The 22,374-nt window shown below is 38.7% G+C and overlaps 1 protein-coding gene across 1 annotated transcript in view; it reads right to left on the bottom strand.

Moving 5' to 3' along the window:
• Positions 1 to 22,374, bottom strand: part of CLHC1 (clathrin heavy chain linker domain containing 1) — a 52,069-nt gene that overhangs the window by 2,665 nt on the left and 27,030 nt on the right. The window contains 1 exon segment of the mRNA XM_054062342.1: positions 4,757 to 4,822. The gene's annotated coding sequence lies outside the window, so the exon portion shown is untranslated.

The following is a 22,374-nucleotide window of genomic DNA, read 5'->3' on the forward strand; positions in this document are numbered from 1 at the left end:
CATGAAGTTAACAATTTTTATATAATCCTCAGTACTCTTTAGGGTTTGAAGTACCACAAGAACAGATCTGAAGCCCTGCTGCATCAGTTTCAGAGTGGTGGACCACTTTCTGGGGACATAGCAGCCCCGCAGAAATCGCCTCCCTCTTGTTTCCCCAAAGGGAACTTTCCTTCTACACAGCTCTGCAGCGTAAGGAGCACAACCTCGTTCTAAGAATACCACAGCACTTTGTCGCAGCTTTACATGATTATGACATTGGTAGACTGTAATATTTTCAAAAGATAACCTCAGAAATGTGTGAAATCATGCCAGTGTATATTTGCTTCATGAAAAAGCAAAATTATCCTTAATTTGTACCAACTTGGGTAAAGATTAGATCTAGAGAGTTCGTACTAGGCATTTAAGAGAATTGTCACTAAAATCAGATCCAACCTTCTCATGCAAAGTGTTATTGGATTGGAGCCTCATCTTCTATAGATTCAGGCTGCTTGGGAACAACATGTTGTTGGGAATTAGTGCTAGCTGAGAATCTGGATTGATACAGCTAGACTTCAGAGGTTCAAAATTAATTAAACGAAATGTAGGCTATGTGAAAAGCACAGTATCAGAAGATATCTCTGTACAGAAAACAGTCCAAGCTATAGTCTGATACTAAATTCACCGTTACATCACAGAAACATCGAAGTGGATGGGACCATCTGACTCCAAAAGTCCACCTTCTTGATATTCAGTCCAGAGGTCAAATGATCATCCACACTTCACATACCCATATAGCACAAGCTAAAAAAATACTTTCCTATTCCCTACTACAATCTTACAGCCCACAGCAAAGACCAACAGCTACAAGTTTTCCTTTTTTTTAAAAGAATGACAGTAAGGTCTCTTCATAGATAAACTTTAGAACTACTCTGCCTTCAAAATTAGCTACATTCTGTTTCCCGTTATTTTCTGTAATGCCCTCCAGAAACCTTCCTCTGTTGGAAAAAAGCTAAAACCAAACTGGGAACACTGCTATTGTCCAAACTTGAGCCTATATTCCCACTACTTCAGCAATACAGTTCCTATTTGGGATGGTATGCAGCACTGACACCAAAGAAATCAAGAGATGGATTTAGTAGGACCATGCTGGGATCTCAGGCTGACATAGAACAAGCCATAAAAGGGCTCTGCAAAGTCTAAAAAAAAAGACAAGAAAAGAAATCTTTAAAGCATATGTTTATAATATTTCTTTTAGAACTGTATACTATCTTTTGTGCAACATACACGATATCTGGCTTAAATCTCAACTCTTAACTTTGTCTTTGAAAATCAGTGAATGTTGCCACTCCCTGTAATTTTCAGAAACTAATGGAATGGGATGTCCCCATAAAATGATCTTTAACTGCATCCATTTTCTTGTATCTGCAGATTTAATCTAATCTTTGTACTTGACTCTAAGTTGAAGATTCTCCTGAATAAAGTCCACAGACTTCTAACAACAAGCAGTTCAGTTATTTCTATTCTAAGTTACCACCATACCACAAGAACTGAAATAGCATCAATTAAAATTGTCATTGACCTCTTACAGAGCACTGATATAAGTTCCATTCTCCCTGTGTCCCAGCTGCTTTTTATACAATGGGGTATTTGATTTCCTCTCAACCTTTGATAGAAGGATTAAACTGTCCGATGTTTCCAATTAAAAATGGTTTGTGTTCTACAGTGGATTTAACTACTTCGTTATATCAGTCATTATGGATCTCCTCAGTTTTCAGTTCGTTCCTTCAATCTGTAAAGTTTTCACTTATGGATGTAATAAAATCATCAGGAAGTTCAAATTTCATTCATATGCCTAGCATCACAAAGATGTAATTAAAAATCATTACCACTATTCCATCTGCCACTTCTGTGCGCTGTCAGTGCACCTGACTCCTCTGCATGCTGAGTATTAAGAAGTCTGCAAATTAATGCACTATGAACAGAGAAAATGTCCATGTTATCTAGAAAATATTTAAACTCTGTATTTCTTTTACAACCTCTCGTACTGCTCTTTCTCAGCCCTTGGAATCTCTGGTCCAGCACACAACCAGTATGCCCTCATGGGAGTGAAATGTTTCTCCTTTCTTTTGGGGAATATTGCCAATACACTTCCTTCCCTCTTTCAGATGCGACTGTCCTTCTTCATGTCTATGTTTTGTTCCACTTCAATCAGAGCAATGTTAGACCCTTTCTGCTGATGTGCATGCATGCAGAATTAATAGACTTCATCTACTACAAAAAGATGTTGGCAGGAGTTTTGTTGGCAGCAGAAGGAGTAAGTGCATAGCTCCTTTAGTGGCTTAGTTACCCTGGTTGCCAGCCACATTCAATATCGGCCTCAAGGTGCTTCCTTTTGACCTTTAAAGCCTTGTGGAATCTCGACCAGAACACTTTCTCCAAAGCAGCAATTCCCTCACCTTCCTGAGTGCCAAACAGGCTCATCCAAGTCCTCTCTGTCTTACTAGCAGTTATACTAACATGCCCAATAACTAGCACCTTATCTGTATCCACTATCTCTCTCCTGCAGAAATGCCCAACCTACTATGATCACCAAAGTTACGCAAAGATTGTATTCAGTGGGGGTTTTGCCCTATTTTTTACCCCAAAACGCAGGTTTGGCATCCAAAATTATACTGAAGTCCTTTATTTTTCTGTAAATGCTTTATCTGGTTGTCATAAATAAAAGCACAAATTGAAGTTGTCGTCTTGGTTGCATTCTTCTCTTAAAATAATAATGAGCTTTAAGAAATAGGTGACAAGCATGCATTGATCCCGATGGCAATTCATATTGCTGGGTGAAAAGATTAAAAATCATAGAATCATAGAATGGGTTGGGTTGAAAGGGACCTTAAATCTCATTCAGTTCAAATCCACCTGCCATGGGCAGGGACACCTTCCACTGGATCAGGTTGCTCATCCAAACTGGCCTTGAAAACCTCCCGGGATGGGGCATCCATGACTTCTCCAGGCAACCTTTCTCACAGGAAAAAAAAATCTTCCTAATATTTAATCTAAGTCTGCCCTCTTTCAGCTTAAAACCATGATCCCTTGATCTCTCTCTAGTGTAAATCAATTCACATAATCTACCCATATTTTAATCTAGTAAAACTTTCAGTAAATCATGGTTGTATGCAACACATAATTCAAGGACAACATCAATTTCTAAATCTTTTGACCCTCACATCCACGAATAAAACTGTAAGCCCTCTCATTTCCACGTATATGAACTAACAGGTCTTGATTCTGCAGTACTTGTGTACGTATGTTCCTCTTTATAGTCAAAACCTTCCTTACCCAATATCCAAAAATGTGCTCAGGAGCAATGTATTTGCTGAACTGAACCTAAGAGCAGGATTTATATTTTAAAAGTTTTTATTTCAAGGAAATTACATTATATTCTGGAAACGAACTACAATTTAAAGCAATTTATAGCCAGCTTTTATGGGGAGAGGTCTGGATTATGTTAAAAATGCAGTAGTTACCTGAATATTCTTTCTGCCCTGAGACCCCTTTGGCCTTCATGGCTCAAGCCCCAATACTACCAATAACCTAACAAGAAACAGAGTTTGCCTGCACAGTCATAAAAGCATCTGCAAAACAATTGTAGTAGTCACAAAACAATATGTAGTCACAATTGCATTTCTAAATAATACTTTAAGCACTAAAAAGACTGCTTAAACAGTAGTCAATAAGTATGTTCACTAAAATATTTTTTTTAATTTACTTTGCAGTAGATTTGCACATCAGTCCTCTCACTAAAATAATTTTTATAGATCAAAATGTTAATCTTTTTAACCAGTCCATACTTCAGCTCCCCAGTAAAAGTTCAGCTTTTCCAAATACCACCTCTTGGGGAAAAAGACTTACAAACATTATCTCAGAGAAACAAGTAGTTGGGTTTGAATGGAGGACATAGCTTGTGTTTTTTTAAAATCCTGGTTATACTTTACAAAGCACGACATAAGCCTGCATTGCAGAAGGCTTATTTCTGAGTGTTAAAAAACAGCATAAAACGAGAAAGCTGATACTGGCCTCTTTTTATCTTACTGGAAAATTTGGCTCTTGTCTAGTTTTGCCTCAGTTTAGGGCGTAGTTAACAAACTACTTGTCAGTATAAGAAAACAAAAGTATTCAGCCACTTTACCTTTCTGGGGTCATTTTCCTTGAGGTCTGCTTCTTAGTCTTATTCCATGTGCCAGATCTGTCTATGACAGTCACAGGCTGACATAAAGTGAATGTGATAAAAGCCACAAGCGATACCTTCACTGTAATTGCTGGTACAGGTACACTGTAATTGCTACAAATAAGCAATCATTTCTATCATAGTAAAAGAAGGTGTGGTTTCGTTTGTGCTTGTCAGAGGGTCTGTAGGAGTTTTCTCAACAGAGAAGCAACACTGCTTTTATTTTAGCAACAAGAGCTGTTCAAGTGATGGTATTTAAGGAATGAGGTCACATATTCAAGCTGTTTAGATACAACAGTACTCAAAGATGTCAGTCAGGCTCCAAGTAGATAAAAAGTGCATCAGCTTATCAGCCAGGCACTTCTAGTGCTGGTATGCTGCTCACATTTAATAAAGTAAGGCATGCAAAGTGAACTCCATCCTGGCACAGAAGGATTCTTCTGAAGCCCTTTGCACTGTATAGCACAGTTGGAAAATACAAATTACAAGACCTGATGCATGTCTCTGAATGCCTACACTTCAATGGTTCATGGAAAAAAAAACCAGCGTTCTTACCTGAATCAGTAGTTTCTTTCTGTATTGGGAAAGATTTCAGCAAGAGAGATGTTGTAGCAGGAAATCCTAGGCAACCAAACAAATAGTACTATATTGGTGAAAGTTATTCAGTAGTGTCAAGTACTAATCTAACTTTATAATTTCATCCAGATATATTTATTAACATGGAGTATTTGGCCCAAGACTTTGGGTCAATGGCAGAATATATTTGAGCATTCCTATGCATTCATAGAAAGATCAAAATCTACTCCTTTAAGTATCCTATTACGCATGAAATTGGGTGAACGGCTGACATGGTCTGAAATTAGTTGGCACGACTGTAAGCTCAGTAGAAATTCGCTTAATCACAACTAGACTTAAATCTGATATTTTCTAAAAAAAGATTAACACGTTGATAGCCAAGTGGTCCAAACCTGATTTACCATATGCAATCCAACTGAAATCAACACTGAACCAGGTTTATTTGGCTCATAACCTTTACAGTAAATGTCTTTTCAAATGTAATCAGTTAAAAAAAAAACTCCCTTCTCCAAAATATATGTAACATCACTACATAGACAAGCCTATCTGATGGATATTTAAATTTTGTCTCCCAACGTACACAAATCTAATGTTTTTACACTCCTGTAAATTTCTTCTTAGTGGTTAGTAAAGTAATATGTCCTTTCTCAGAACACGTTTTAGAAAGAATATTTGCCACTGAAGTTTTTATAAATGTATTTCTGATAGGTATTTAAATTATCATAACTGTTAAAATGAAGCCAAAAATTAGGCATCAAAATCACTTCTCTGAAGAATTCACACCGAAAATATTTGCATGCATGAGTTCAATAAAAATATTCAGATTTAAGTATTCACATATATAAAATAATACATGTGTATGAATGTTGCAGGCTTCAGTCAAAAAGATGATAGCATTCTGTGCAAAACCACTGGAACTGTCTTTAATACACACAGGATAAACCAGGCAGGGATATGTATTAAATTTTTATGAAACAGCTTGTACCAAATATATTTCCTCTGACTTCATAAATGCATAACAATTTCTTTCCAGGCCTCACACATCTGGCAGATACTTGCATTAGGCTGTAGTAATTTATATCATTACAAAGATATCAAGACTGGACCTTTGCCCTGGTAAATATTTCAGTAAATGTTATTACTAAGTTTCTAGCTTCCCCTAAAATGTATTTTACTGTTTGTGTATTTAAGCAACAAGATTGCAACAGGGATGAGAACTACTTACATTTACTAGTTTGATTTACATTGCTTCATACTCACACAGAAGCCAAAAATAATCAACAGGTCTCACCTGTACTGGTGAATTTTACTCATGGAAATAAGCCTGTGTTGCTTCACAGCAATGCTGAGGTGCATAAAGAATTAGTGCCAAAGAGAGGACCTGAATTTCAGGAATTAACCCTGAGAACCTGCTGAAATGCCCACTCCCATTATTTTTGTACAATTAGACTGCAGACTTAGCCCTGGTATGATCTCAGAAAGCCAAGAATATTTAAGTATAATTGAAAGATATCACAACTTCAGACTTTTCCAAATGGGATCTTATCTAATATTTGTTATTTTAAAGAGGAACAGAAGATGGATGAGTAAAAAACTTTAACAGGGACTTGATTCCCAGCAGTCAAGCATACTACATGATATAATCCTTCAATTCAAACTGTTCTTCAAGCATAAAAAAATACGAAGCACTGAATTAAGCAGACAATTATTTCAGTAAATTCTGACCAAATAAAATTAACCGTTCAGTATCTTTTCCTTTCACACTTTTAGCCTGGACAGCAATGATCTGAAGTGTAAGATGCACAGTATTTGTCTCTAGACAGAAAAAAGAAATGTGGAATGTCCAGCCATAGAAATAATCAGTGAAAATACATAAAAAGACATATTTCTCTTTGATGAACTTGCATCTTTATCTTTTGGCACTGATCATTGTCTCTTTTGTTTAGCCTGTGAATGTCGTTTATGTACTGAACCTGCCCCAAGACAAAATTGTGACAGAATCATAGAATCACGGAATGGTTTGCCTTGGAAGGAACCTTAATGATCACCCAGTTCCACCTGCACTGCCATGGGCAGGGACACCTCCCACTGGATCAAGTTGCTCAAAGCCTCATCCAACCTGGCCTTCAACACCTCCAGGGGCATCCATGACTTCTCTGGGCAACTTGTGCCAGTGCCTCACCACCCTCACAGGAAAACATTTCTTCCTACTACCTAATCTAAATCTCCTCTCTTTCAGGTTAATACTGTTCCCCCTCCCCCTATCATTACACTCCCTGATAAAGAGCCCCTCCTTAGATTTCCTGTAGGCTAAAATAGAATAAAAAGAGAAAGCAAAACGTGTCTGGACTCCCTACTGGCAGTATAGATCATTTACACTCACTGAAAAAGAGGAAGACATTTTGCGACAAACCTGACTGAAAGAGTCTCAATCGACAGTAAGTCACTGTACAATAGAACGAACATCTCAATAACCTCCCAGGCAAATGAAATCTTAAGTTGTCCATCAAGCAGTTTTCAAACAAAGTAATTTACTTCCATAATGACCAATTAGTAGGGTACTTAGAGCACTTTACCATTTCATCAGTTCATGTTATCAAAGCGCTGGGTGCCCTCCATGTTCAAATGTGTCATTTCATGGCTGAACAAAAGCTATTGTAGTCATTCTACATATCTGCTTCAGAAAATCTGCCATTGCTTCTTACAGATGGAGTTCGGATATAAATGAATTACCGAGTGTATGTCAGTTATTTACCAGATACACTAGCAACTGCAAGTGTTTCTAATTTTCTGTTAATTGAAGGCATGTTACAACTGTGCTCCATGCTGTAGTTATGTTGGCCAGATCCTCAGCTACAATAACCAGTAAACTTCAATTAGGTCAATTAACCTGTGTCATTTAGGCCAACTGAATGTAACTGCCTCTGGATTTTTGTATATTCTTATGCTTTATCCATGTTAATACGCTTGTTTCGTATGGAGAAGCAGAATTACTAACTATAAATGCAAGCAGAGCGAAGTCCAGAAGAATAATCCTGGAACAGTCTCTTCATTTCTCTGCTATTATTGGGTAGACATCACACAACAGCTTTAAAAAGAAATACCCCCGAAGTAGAATGCGTTGTAATCTTTCAGTCAGTTACAGCATATATTACCTCAGAAACCATTCTGCCCTTTGACAGCCCCTGCAGAGCCTTCTCCACTTTGAGTTTTCGCCAGAAGATCTCTGCAAATGGCATCAGGGAACCGATTTAGCCCAGTCACACAATGATGCTCAGTATCTCTGATCCTTACTGGGAGTAATTTCTGATGCTGTCACTTCTGAGTCATTACATTTTCTGAGGAAGTAGCCTCCTCTGATAGCTCAAATGTTCTTTGCTACTTCAATGCTAAGTTCAAAGTATACCTTGCAACTTCCCACAATAAAACAAAACATCCGAATAACCTCCTCTGGAGAAGGAACAATAACCAATCCCTAGCAATGACTTACTAAATACTTCTGCCTTCTTGTTGTTTCTTTTCTTTCCTTTACACAGAAGGAGTCAAATTCTTTTTTTAAATCACACATTCAAATCCTCAGAACGAAAACTTCCTAAAAACAACTTCTGACCTCACGTCAAGATTCTGCCTTCATTCCCTTTGGCCCACATTATCTTCCTCTTTTCCTCTATAGCTATTTCCATCTTTCTGTGCTTGTTTCCTTCAACCACCTTCTAATATTTTTATGGCTTTCAAACAAAAACTTAATTTGTTTATTTTGGGAAATAGTGATAAAATTCCTTTCTGGATACTGAAGATGACACACAGTTTTGAGATGACATCACATTTTCTCCCTAGCCTTAGATTCCAGACTACTCCAAGTCCTTAGAGAATCCTTCCACTGAGTTCAACAGACATTAAATCTTCATACCTTGACTTCATACGCTTTTACAGACAAATACAAGGCACTATTCTATACTACAACATGCTTTACTGTTCTTTCTGGTTTACTTCTAAAGTAGTAAACAGCAGAATTCATTTTCTACCTACTACTTACCTTCCTTTGTAAACATAAAATTTATCTCCATATGTTACCTAGTTAAACCAAGTCAATTTATTGTTTAATCAGTGGATTTATCTTATTCAGTGCCAAGAGAGATGATAATGAAAAGTCATACTGTTCTATGCATATAGATACAGCTTGGTGGAAAAGGGAAAGAAGGCAGGGAAGAACGACAGCTTAGAGCTGTTTGATGCTTTCTGTCAAGTGTGACCTACCTACTGAAACCAAGTGCTCAGGGGGGCCATTTCCAAACAAGATATTCACAGATTTTGGGGGTTTTATAGGCAATTTAAGCCATTGTACAATCTATAAGTACTTGTGTCTTCATGATTTGGTAAGATCACTCCATACTACATAAAATTTACATGTCATTCATTGTCTGTAGGCTGCCAACATTCATGTTCTTAGACCGCTGAAGTCTTCCAACCATAAGAACTACCATCTGAATCATTCCAAGAAGGATATACAAGCAGAAGCCAAGGAAGAAGTCATAAGAAGATTCTTTCAGCTCTGAAAATACTAAGTCACGCTCTGCAGAGCGTTGAAATGACTTTTCTTTCTCAACTAACCCATGCAATGCCTTTGCAACACTGGCAAACCACAGATAAGCTTTCTATAATAGCTCCTTCTTAAAACTTCACACATCCGTGAGAGCCCAAGTAGCTGATCAGTGTTGCACCACTTCAAGTTTTAGTCAGGGGAAACTCTCCCTCGCTTACAGGGTTAATCACCTTGCAAAACAAAATATATTTCTTTGGATTGGGCTTCAAACTGACAACAAGTGTATCATAGACTATTAAAAAATTTAACGTTTTTTGTTGGAAAAAATCACACATCCCAGGATAGCACTCAGCTCTAAGAAAAATGCTGTGTAAAATTCTCTCAAATATTTCAGATGTACTAAGCCCAAATCTGTAGCTTAAACTGTCTCATTTACTCTTCTTTGAAAGTAGGTTTCTCTTTTCCATCCTCTATTGTCCTTCACACATTTTCACCTGCCAAAGCATGTTTTTAAAACCAGCACTGAGGCAATTCCTTCCGAGAGACAACCCAGCGGGAATCCCCAGTTAAATAATCTCTGTGGTCTCGCTTTCACTAGAGGGTAGAGGCATAACTATACTATATTTTTGGAGAAAGCTGATGTCTGCATCTGCCTGGGGACTCCATATACTTTGAAAATTGGCCCCAATCTTATCAGGTCCTTCAGCTTTGAACAAAACCTTGCCTATACTTACAGCCTCACTGAAGTAAGGACATATTATCAGTATGGACAGCATTATTTTCTACTTGAATTATAAATGTTTCTCTTTTTTTTTTGTATATAGACAGCAGTTTTCTCAGTTCATGAATCTCCCTCATTCTTTTCTCAAGACTTCAAAAGTGAAATACTGACAAATCCTACAAACACTGTGACATTGCGTATGCCAAGCTCTCTGCAAACAGAGTGCAAACATAGGATACCAGGGAACCTACTCCACAGTGTTTTCCTTGAAGTTGGAATTATTTGGTAAGCCTGAAAGAAAAACTAAAATTTCACATTTCTTAACCTTATGAAGAAAAAAGCTGTACGTTGTACAGATTCTACATCATGATTTGAAAATCTGAAGCCTTCTAAAAATGGAGAAGGTGGTCTAAAACAATGTAGAAAATGCGAGGCTTTGCAGTCTTTTCTTTCTCCATGATGTTTACACAGCATGTTTGAGTGTGCATAGATGCAGCTTTTTAAAGAGGAGCCAGGTAGTCATGATGATTGCAGAAACTAAGTGTCCAGAGCCTGGTAGGTCACAGGAAATGAGGCTAGCCGTATCTTCTCACTGCCTTGGGGATGAACAGCACTGGGGAAAGTTTTTCTTGTAGACACCTCAGTAGGAATTCTCACTTGGTAACTGACAGGTCTCCGTGTTACCTCTTGATCTTGCACGGTTACAGTGCAAGAACTGAGAAAAAAACCCATAGATAATGACTAATCATCTAAAAACACAACATGCTGATTTTCCCGGTGAAATGTGACAGCTACTGAAAATCCATTTACAGCCTGTCAAGGATGGGTGAAAGAAAGAAAGGAAAATCACAAAGGAGCTAATTCTTCATCTTTTTTTCCTTTTTAGTCATTAGTCAGAGCCCATTAAGCCCAGCTACGAATCCCCTATTAAGGACAGAAGACCCCTGCAGATATAATGGGAAATTTGAATGTGAGGAGACCCCTCGCAGCAGTCTGAGCACTGCCATCTGCCTACCACCAGCTTACTGCTGACAATGCTTCATTACCATGAATATCTTCGATTAGAGATCTTGAGCCAGCTGTGCCCTCTTGGTTTGAGTCTTGCACTGTGTCACTGCAGCAACACAAATACAGCCAGTCCATTTCTTTCAGGTTGTCTTGACTTAAACAGCTTTTTGCTGAGAAAATGTTCTGTTTTCACTGGGACCAAATATTTATTTCAGCTATAATCCAGCAATCTTAGCATTTCCTAGTCAGGGCTACATTTCTGAAAATTCATGGACAGACTATGCGCTTACTGGGCAAATACTGGTGAACAGCTCAGAAAGGAACCCACAACTAAGTATCTTTTTTTTCATCCTGAGAGTTAATAAACAGATGGTAGGTCATAAAAAGTGGACAGAAAACAGAATGTTAAAGAGAACTATGGGATCAAATTCTATTCTCAGCAAAACATTTATTAACTAGAGAAATTCTGCAGGAATTTACTACATTTAGTACTAAACCTACTAGTTTTTTTCAAGGGTATGGAGAGACAGTCAGTAGCCCTGAGTCAGGTGCTTCTGGGTAAGACTGTACAACATAACAGTCATCCAATGTGCTGTAATTTAAATGCAATATTGACTGATGCTTTGGATCATACATTACATAATGCTATCTTCTTATTTATTACTTAAGGATACGGGAGTCAAGTCTTCAGAAAAACTTCCTGACATAAAATATATTCACTGCAGAAAGGCTGCCTCTCAGGGTGGTAAAGCTGGTGCCAAAAAGTAAGTAGCTTTTTGTGCGCATGGAAAGAACGTGGCAAGCTCCTGTAGGCTGACTACAGATAGCTCCCTCTTTACATTCTGCACACACTTAGCTCTATATCACATGAGCTGGTTTTGTTTGCAGATGACAGGATTTCTCAGCAACATAAGAATGTGAAGTAGAAACAGTATGTGTCAAGAAGAACAAAGCAAAAAGTCAGTCTTGGTTTCCTTTCACAATCTGGTAGTTTTCCTTTCATGCCTTTCCCCTACTATGCTTTTTTGCCTGCAGATCACCCAACAATTTTCAGAGCTCATCTCAGGTGCATTCCTGCTGCATACACAAAAATGCCCAAAAAGAAAAGGGGAAATAAAGGGCATAAATATAAGCGCACAGACAAGATGGTTCTGCTTCACATGCAATCACACAAAACACACAAACAGATCTAGATCCTAGTCTGTATTACTGGGAAAATCTCAAATCTGATGCAATTTTAGGTCTATGGATAAGCAGACTTGCTGCTTTTTAGCTTAACTCTAATATTCACCCTGCTTGGATACTATGAGTGCTTCTGAGTAATCATACAGTTTTCATCTGACCCAAGTGTGGATAGGTTAAAAAGGCCTCTAATGATTAGTTGTAAAGTTCTAGGAATAAGCATACTATAAATCCATCTAAACCTTTTTTTAAATGATTATATCTTGGAGTAGAACCATTGGTCTCTTTGGCCACATTTGACTAGAAATAACATTCCTCAGTACTAATGTCACCATATTAATTAGCCTTTAAATGCAGCCTACTAACTGTCCCTGAGAGCTGCTTCTTCACCGCCACTGAAATTATCTTTTCCATCCAGCCTCAAACTGACAGGCAATGAAGTGAACTACAAGAAAAAGGTCTCAACGTAGCCAGCACCAAAGCGCTCTCTGTCATTCATGCAGCCTCTGTTCATCCTAGAGAAGCAAGAGCAGCCTTGAGACTCGGCGTTTTTGGAAGGGTCCAGCAAGCTATCTAAACCGTATTCACTTACCAGCTCTAGCTTTGTTCGCAGAAGTTGAAACCAAGCGGAAAACAATACCAACAAAAACTCCTCACCATTCGGTTCGATTTGTTCTCTCACAGCTTATCTTGGGGAAGGAAAGAAACTTGTTGCTGGACACCCTTCATGCCTTCACAAAAGGAGTACAAAAGAAGGAAAGAAGTCATGTCTCAGTTTCACTATTCCCAGCAGGCATATGTCCTGCATACTGTCAATCCAGTCCTGAATATTTATATCACTACCACTCAACAGACTGTGTTCTTTCACAAACTGCCAGCCAAAGTGATTTCTCACAGCCAAGCAGCTGCTATTCTTCTCTGTCCTTTCCAAGGGCTCAACTTCACAGTCACTAGATAGAGAAAGATCAGGCTAAACAAGGGGAAAATTCACATGTTCTTCCTAAGTCTCAAAACAAGGCGGCAGACAGTCACAAGGATCAAAAGCACAAGAAACAACCAATTTTTTGATCCAAGATCTTGTGGAAGAGGAGACTCTTCTCTTGTATGAGGAGACTCCATAGAAATAATATTAACATTTTGGTAGCTACATCTGTGAGGAGGGTGGTTTGAGCATCACAACAGACATGACATTTAGCTGGCCACATGCCTGCCAGCTTGAAGGGATCACTCTGCCTGATAGAGGAGGTGATGGATTTCAGAACAGTGCAGGATTTATAACTCAGCACTCCCAGCACACTGGATGTCACCCTGATTGTTCACCTAACATGTCTGCCACATGACTAAAGAAACAGGGATAGAAATACTTTTTGTCAGTGTCATTCCTCTATTTTGTGATCTCTTAAATTACCATATGACCAAACGGGATAAGTGTCAAAGTTTTAAACCTGTAGCATCTGTCCCATGCTTTCTTAGCAGGATGTGGGGGACAGAACATTTTACTAGCAATGCTTGAAGAAGCTATCTTGTAAAGAGAGTCACAAACCTATGCTGTGACTCATTCCTCAGACAAAGACTAATTCAGCCTGCTTACGGTATGAAGCCAGAAACAACTTCTCAGACTGCTTTGTTTTCAAAACTTCCCTCTAATTGAGGCAATTTACTTATCCAGATTAGTTCAATCTTATTTATTAAACTGTTTTCTGACATTGTTGTGGGATTTCCTCATGCTCTGCAGAAGCCAGGTTCTCCTTAGTAACACCAAACACAAACCTTGGGATGTTATTTTTCACTCCTCTCCCAGGCTGTTCACTTTTTTTGACCGCAGGCCAGACTCAAGGACATTATCAGTCAAAGGAAACAACTTTTCAGATAAGCACAGATTCATTTTCCTATTCTCTAGCATGGTCCACAGACTCATGACAGTGGTAATTTCACAGAAGTGTGACTCCAAGGTCAAGACAGGATCATCCTCAAAATATGATGTAGAAAAACACATAAATTTGCTAAAACTGAATGACTAATACGAAGACTTTGAAATGCCTGTACCAGGCAGTTCAGAGGAGGCTTCCTGTAGTTCCATTAAAAATAAAAAAGAATGAAAAATATGACTCTAGTATTTTTCTCTACTGATCAAGCCTTGCTCCAGCTGGGCATGCTGATTCACCCCTGCAAGCCAGTATTTCCTTCTGCCACAACCAACTAGATTGCCTCTTCCAAGACACAACAAAGAACACTTCCTGGGAAAGGAAAGACTCATGGTCCCTTCTGCGCTATACATGTCACAAACTGCATGTCTTGCAATCAAAGTATTTCCATGTCTGCCAGAGCAAGTTGCAGTTCAGGTGCTGACAGATAACCCCACCGATATGTTCTGTTAGGACTAGAGTTTTGTTCCTGTACAGAATTTAACATTTTGGCTATCATCTTCTGTTACGAGGCCCAATATCTGCTAAAATTCATCCCCAGTCCAGGCCTAGGATGGACTACTCTGACAGTATGCATATGCACTGCCTATGAGCCATACCACTGTACGGGTATCTCAGCTCTCTATTTGTCTAGAACAATAAACAGAAAAAAATGTTGAGGAAAAGAGAAAAGTGGTTTTTACTCCCTTTTTTTTAAATGCCAATATTAAGTTAGCTGTCTCTGGACAGGCCCTAGGACCATGTTTAGGTGAAACAGTTATAATATAAATTAAGAAAAGATAATAGCTAGAAGTGTGGAGCAATCTGTCAGCCCTGTTCAAAGGTGGTAAAAAGAAAAATCTAGAATATAAACCTTATTTTTTTTCCTGCTTCTGAAGGAAAAGGCAGAATGGGAATGAGCTCAACCTACTTCAGTCACTGCTAGATGATGCATGACTTCATTCATTCAAGTTGCAGCATTCCCTGAGGTTGCCAAGACTCAGAGGAGGCAAAAACTGCTTCTGCAAATTCCAGCACAGGCCCGCAGGCTTTGCACCAGAACAAGACAGCTCTGCAAAGCCTGGTGTTTCTTTGCTTGGGAAGCACTCTAGTGCGTGAGGGATAGATATTACAGACACTCTTAAATGGCCAGGTGGACCTTAAAAGAATTGGAAACTGTTGGTTTGAAAAAGTATAGAGGCTGTAAAGATGCTTTACCAAATTTGACCAAGTTAACCTCAGACTTGTAGGTTAAAACCCCAAACGAACAGATTCCAACAATACTGTTTTTTTCCAGCTTCCACTGTCTTCTTGCCTAAGCAGCAGTGCAGCTTTAGGCTTCTTGTTCTTTTATGCAAGGGAAACCTCTGTTATTCTGGTGCTACTGGAATGGAAAACAGTTTCTGCAAGCAAAAGAGGAAGAAAGCTGCAGTCACATGCAGTGTCACACAGATGAAGTCATACACTGGCATAACAGCAAGTGTTGTCAGTTGTCAAAGGCCATCTGTAGCCAGCAGACTTAAACTGTCATCCTGGAAAAAGATGCAAACAAGCCTAATGGAAGATTGCTTTATCCTCTCCCTGGCATTCAATCAAATGAATCTTGTTCCCTGAACAGATATAGAAAACAAAGGGTCACATTCTTTCATTCCCTTTTTTTTTTCCTTTTTTAAAAAGAAAATCATTATTTTTTGGCAGTTGATATGTTTTCAAAATGACAGGAAAAATAGGAAGAGCCAAAGAACTCCAGAACTGAAGAGTCACTTGTAAAGTGTTCGTTGTGTATACACATTCATTTACTGCTATGGGCAGAGAGGGATTGCCCCACTGTTTGCTCTGCAGAACGGACTCACAGACTTATTTTGGATCATTTAGTGGTTTGCTATGTAAGCAATTTGGCGGTCTCTTTGTGTGCTGTCTCTGGTTTTGGGGGTGGTGGATTTATTTTTACGGTGGCAAACAGTGTGGGAACTGCTAGAAAAGGATAATAAATAAGAAATCCATTCCTTGGAGCAGGAAATGGATACACATTAAGAGCTGATGCATTAAGTGTTCCTGAGGGAAACTAGTGATGGCTCCCGGTACACTTTGTGTACCCCCAGCTCGTGTCAGATTTCCAAATCAACCTGCAACTGAAGAAAGGAGATGTGCTGGGGGCGAGGTACACATTCCACCACGTCTAGGCCCCAATGATGCAAGAAGGGAAATATCCCTATTCTGCACTCTAGTAGGCAAAGATAAATGTGCTTGTTTGGTTGGTTCCAGTGGAGGCAGGGGCCAAAGAAGAGGAGCACTGAAAACTGAAAAATGAGTCTTGGGATCTGTGCCTGGTACTGATGCAAATGAAGGTGAAACTATACAAACAGCAACACAATCAGACCATTCATCATTCCTTCATTAGCAGCTTTTCTTTGCAACATCACCACCAAAGAAAAAAACCTTCCCTCTTTCTATGAGTGACCAAGAGGACTGAAAAGAAAGCCTAATTGGTGAGTGTACAGTATGCACACTGTTTGTAAGACCATTTGTTATGCAAATAAGACAGCCCTGAATCCGTAGGTAGTGTTGGTGTAATTCAATTTACACAACCTTTGTAATACAGAAACTTACTAGGAATGTGATAGGGAACCTCAATTTATGGCAAAACAGTTGCCTGCTACAAACAGAAAAGCTTCCAGCCACAGTGCTAAGCAGACATAAACTCTACATTCCAGACAAAATCAAAGACCTGTTATCTTATCAGATTTACAAGAAAGGTCAGATTTCCACAACAGATGCAAATCTAACATGCCAGCTTTGCTTACCCACAGGAATAAAATTACTACTAGTGAAAAATTATTATATTGTCTTAAATATTTCACATTCCTTTAACAGCATAGAAGTCTTTGATGTTGTGTTCACTTGGATGATCGAACATTAAGGTTGCATTTTTGTATATGTGTATTATCCTGTCAGCCGACATAATGCCATTCTGTACAGTTACCTGCCACTCCTCATTAAAACAACTTGCCCTCAGCTTCTAATAAACTTTTGCTCAAAGTTTTCCATGCCATTGGCTGAAAAATTTGGAGAGCTTTTCAGCAAGAAATGACTCAGCTGTTTCCAACTAATAAGTCAGAGAGAAAAACCCACTGTCATGGTAATATTAAAAAATAAATCTTAAAAGGACTTGTTTAGGGGGTTATTTTGTTTTGGTTTTATCTCGAAGAGCATGTAACTGGTAGCGTGTGCATCTTCTTGTCCCCAAAATAAATTTACATAGTCCCCAGAAAAATTCTCCCATATGTGCTTTGTAGAGCTTCTTGATTTTTGAACTACTATATTTCTAGAGATCCCAATGTCTTTTATGTTTCTATATGTAATCAGATTGTGCTAATGCTACCCACATGCAGAGTGCAAGCTCCAGGGACTCACAAGAACTTTTCATCTCTAATTGCTGAACCCAGAAGCTACAGGGCCAGCACTGAAAAGCAGGTCAGGAGCTCCCTTGTTCTGCTGACAGTAACCTCCTCCTCGATGCAGTCAGCCTGGAGAAGGTAGCTGTTTTCTTCAGCGTGCACATGGGACACGTGGATTGACACAAAGAGGTTATGAAGGCAATGAGTAGCATGGAATAAGATGTTTTGCTTGCATAGCAGGTAGAATTCTACCTATTAGAGAGTCTACCAATTAAAATAAAATAAAGCCTTGTGAGGTTACCTACAAAGATCACAGGTGGGTGCTTTGGGCAGCACAGCTTGTTTCTTAATTTCCCCTTTGTGTTCCAATTGTCGTATTTGTAACACTTATTAAACCGTCACACTCACTAAACTGTGGGGGTGTGGTATGATGGTGCTAGGAAGATTCTGGTGCTCAGTTTCCATTTTTTAACTACAGGGAGAAATGTGGACGCTGTGTGTTCAGCTCAGACGCTTTGGAGGAGTGTCTTGCATCACACTGGGATACTGCCTCTGGCTGACAGAGCAGCTCTGATGCAAAGTATGCTTGCATATCAGCTGAAACAGAGCACTGCAGAAATAGGCCTAAGTGAAATTAATACTTCAAAAAAGAAAGTGCAAAAATACCAATAATCCATATGTAATGTGAAGGACTGCTTCAGGAAAAATAAAACAGCAGCAGAAATATCATTGAATTCTGTGGAGACATAAGGAGGAACAAAAGAAACTCAAGACAAAAAGGGATTAAGGCTTTGGAAACAGACCAACAGTCAAGGATTCTTTGGATTTAAGGTCAGCCTTAGCCACTGGCTGCATTGCAGAAATCGTATCTGAACAGATTAGAATAAATGCAGATTTCAGCATTGTGGTGCCTGAGCTTGAATACTTGCCAGCCCTGTCCTTGATTTGACTTATGCTTAACTCTAGGCCAAGTCTGAATAACGCTTCTTCGAATCATGGCTGATCAATAAGGATCTTTAATACATGATCTGCCTTATTATAAAATATACAATACAGAAAACTTAGCAGTAGGAGACAGATGAATTCACAGAAGAAAGCTAAATTTGAACATATGATGCACTAATAACTTCTGCAGTGCGTGCTTGTGTGCCTGGCTCTCATTGACAGTTGGTAATACGGATATGCCTACGCTTCCCAGAACCAAGTACTAGTAAAATAAAAATGGTAGATGGAAGCTTGGTTATAGCTGCAGGTTATCTGAGACATCTATGCCAGCTATAAAAGCCAGAGTAGCTATATAATGATGACCACGTCCAAAAATTCACAAGTTGCTCTTTCAAAGTATCTTTTCAGTTTGGAAGGAATTAATTCCTTTCAATCAAAACAATAGGAATCAAAACTGGAGAAGCCAGTTCAGATGAACTGTCCATGATGTTCTTAAAATACACAGAGGTTCAAATGGAAAAATTTCATTCTAGCTAATATTAACACAGCTGATATTTTCCAACCTGGATGTATTTCAGACTGTTTTTACATCTGCCTTTACATGAAAATAATATGCCTTTAGAACGATTCAAAATGCACAGCTGCTGAACCTGTTTAAGTATGACTCAGAATGAAACATGAACTGCACAGTAGGAAAACACAGTCCTTGCACTAGGATTGTACAGTCTCAGGTCTTGATTTTCCGTTATTCACATTACTTCAAGAGGATAATGCTTACGCAATGGCCAACATGCAAGTGACCATACTAGGGCCTAAAAGGACACAAAACGGGATCAGGAAGGGAGTAGGGTGCTGAACACTGGGACATTTTGCTTCACTTCTTCTACAATTTAAGTCCTTACAAATTGAAATTATATGCAAGTTGTAACACCTACTTTGTAAAGAGAGGAGGCAGGAGAGATGATGAAGCACTTGACCACCCTTGGAGGCAGTTCTGAGAAAGAGGAACAGCGAGGAGCAGTAACCAGCTGATGCAAGGCTTCCAAGAGCCTGGATGGGTCAAGGCCTGGGGGAAAGTGAGTCAGTTTGGCTGTCTTTACTCTGAATGCTTGTTTTCTTCTTAAAAAAAAAAAAGACTTAAACAAAGGAAATTGCACCTTTTCACTGGAGGAACTGCTCACCACCTTGATGGGTGGCACACGTGCACAGTGACCAAAGCTCACCAAATGCATGTCTTTATGATTCCATAATGTTTCTATATGTAAACTATTCTGAACCTCAAAAGCTGAGAGATTCATTTATTTCAAGTTTGCTTGGTTTTCCTTTTTTTAAGAGAAGCTTACTCACATTTTGTAGATTATTAACAAATTTTCAGGAATAAAATAAAGGAGGTCACAAATTAAACTAATGAATATTTCTGACAGGCATTTCAGACTTAACGACCATTCACAGAGATGTCTGTGAGAGAATGACATGCCCACATTTTTCCTTTGAATTAAGAGGCAGTGCTAAAGCCACAGGCTAACATAACTGGATACCTAATTAAACCCCACATATTAGATCAAAACAATTAAAAACATTTTTTCTTCATTCATCATTCTCAGGAATTTAGTTGAGTAGTACCAAAAGCAAGTCATTGCTGTTTTGATGCAGTTTCAACATCTGTTTTAGGAGAATGGATACAAGACATGATGCTTTTTTATGTCAGCATGCTTTCTTGCCCAGTCGCTGATGCTAGTGCAGCCCTTAAAAAGTTAAAGACATTCTGCAAAAAATGGTAGCTGCACCTAACATTTGTTATTCACAACTGATAAAGCTTTCCTAAGGCACACGTAACATTTTCCCTAGATTAAAGAGGGAAAATCAGAACCAGATAGATCCTTACTGAAGCCTGAGATACAATTTATAGAAAGCAAAACAAGTTTTAAACGAGCCCAGCTTGTTTGACAGAGACCTGGAAGCTCTCCAGCTACAGCAGTCCTGAAAGAGTTTTTCATAGGCCAGTTTTCCTTGTTTCTGGACAGTCTAATTGAGTGTCAGGTTGGAATCCTCTAAGCTACACTGCAATCTCCAGTGCAGACGTGTCCTGAGGGAGAGGAACAGTGACTTGCCAAAGCCCATACATTCAGTCTACAGTTCTCAGGGCCATACCACTGGGCTTATGTCACCACTTGATTTACATTACTTTTTTGAAACCAGTCTTTTCAGATGCTACAGATTAAAATAAAGCAAAAGAACAGCAGCCAAAGTACACTTATTTTCTTTCGTTAAGGGATACTAACTGTGGTGAGACGTTAACTGTTCTTATCAACAATACTTGTTTATGTATCCTTAAAAATAAAAAGAAAGCTAGTTATTCTTTAAAAGCCATTGTGGAGCAACTAATAATGAGTACTGATGGATAATTTTTGTCACTAATACGTGCTTGAAGAGCTCCTTGACAGTAGCCAAGAAGATCTATCTGCAAACAGGAAGTCCTTTTGACTGGATGTTAGTCTGCAAGAAGAAAACAATTCTAAAGCAAAGGAACAAAATGACAGCCATACTCTTGCACTTAAAAGGAAGGGAAAAAGAGACTATTATCTCAGGCACCTAAGCGACGGCCGTATTTGTGAGCTACCCAGCATTGGCACAGAAAAGCCTGATAACTTAGGTGTAGCATGAGATCTTTCTGGAAAACAAATCATTTCCACATACTCCAGCCCCCCATTTCCCTGTATAAGGAGTAATTTATTCTATACAATTCAGGAACAAAAATATGAGGCATAGTCTTTGTGTATGGATGACAAAAGTTTTCATCACACAGGGTAAACGGAAATTGCCTTAATGGGCAAAATGAATGGTTTTCTGTTCTATCAGGATGTCTGCCAACAGTAATGTCAAAGACAGAATATATACCAGAAATTCAGATTGAAAAAAAATTATTATTTCTAGCCTAGGGAGAATTCAGAACTAGAGCTGAACTGCAGAAATTAATCTTATAATGGCATTCACATAGACCTTCAAAAAGCCTAGATGTGAGGAAAGTTAAGATCCAAATTGAAACTTCTCTTTTAGGCCCACCTCAATGCCTGAATATATCTGCTACGCACATACAGAGAATTATCCTATCCTGAAGTGTAGTGGTTCAAAAAGAAGCATGAACATTTCCTAAGACCACACTCAAACCAATTGAGAGTGGGTGTTCTCTTTTTTAGAAGAGAATTCAACACCTGCCAACCCTGGTCTCACACAGAGGTAGAACTGCAGCAGTAACTACTGAAACTACCATGCCTGTGACACTTAGAGTCAACTTTCACATTACAAACTACTGATGATCACTTATATTACTTGTGACTAAAACCAAGAATAAGCCAAATGAGTAAATAGCAGCAACATTTCAAACAAATTTCCATCTATAGGTAAATGGAAATTCTTTAAGAATTTCAGATTAAATGAGCCATAGATGCAATTTATGGCCATATTATGAACTATGGAAAGACTGGAAGACTCCAGTATCTACCTCTCCAACTTGAATGAACACAGTTTGCCAAAAGAAGAGGATGCCTTTGTCAATGCCTGTACACTGTCAGGGACTACAGTGCTTGGCATTTTAGCTCTTATTCTATCATAAGAAAGATTATGACATATTTCTATTGGATCAACACTGCTGCAGTATTAGGGGAAGATTTATTCTTCTAAGAGAGGTGCAATTATTCTTCTAATTTTACACAGGGGAGAAAGGCAACAAAGATCTATCAGGTCACTTAATTAGCATCCACAGAAAACTTGACAGCTTAGTCCCAAGTTAAAACGTTGTTCCGTAAACAAATATATTTATTCAGCATTTATCTCTGTCTTTATCCCAGGGGTTACGAGCAGCTTAACAGGTATGTTTGGAAATGGCTGCTTCGCTG

This window comes from Cuculus canorus, chromosome 3 (assembly GCF_017976375.1).
Source record: "Cuculus canorus isolate bCucCan1 chromosome 3, bCucCan1.pri, whole genome shotgun sequence".
In the NCBI taxonomy this organism is placed as follows: domain Eukaryota; kingdom Metazoa; phylum Chordata; class Aves; order Cuculiformes; family Cuculidae; genus Cuculus; species Cuculus canorus.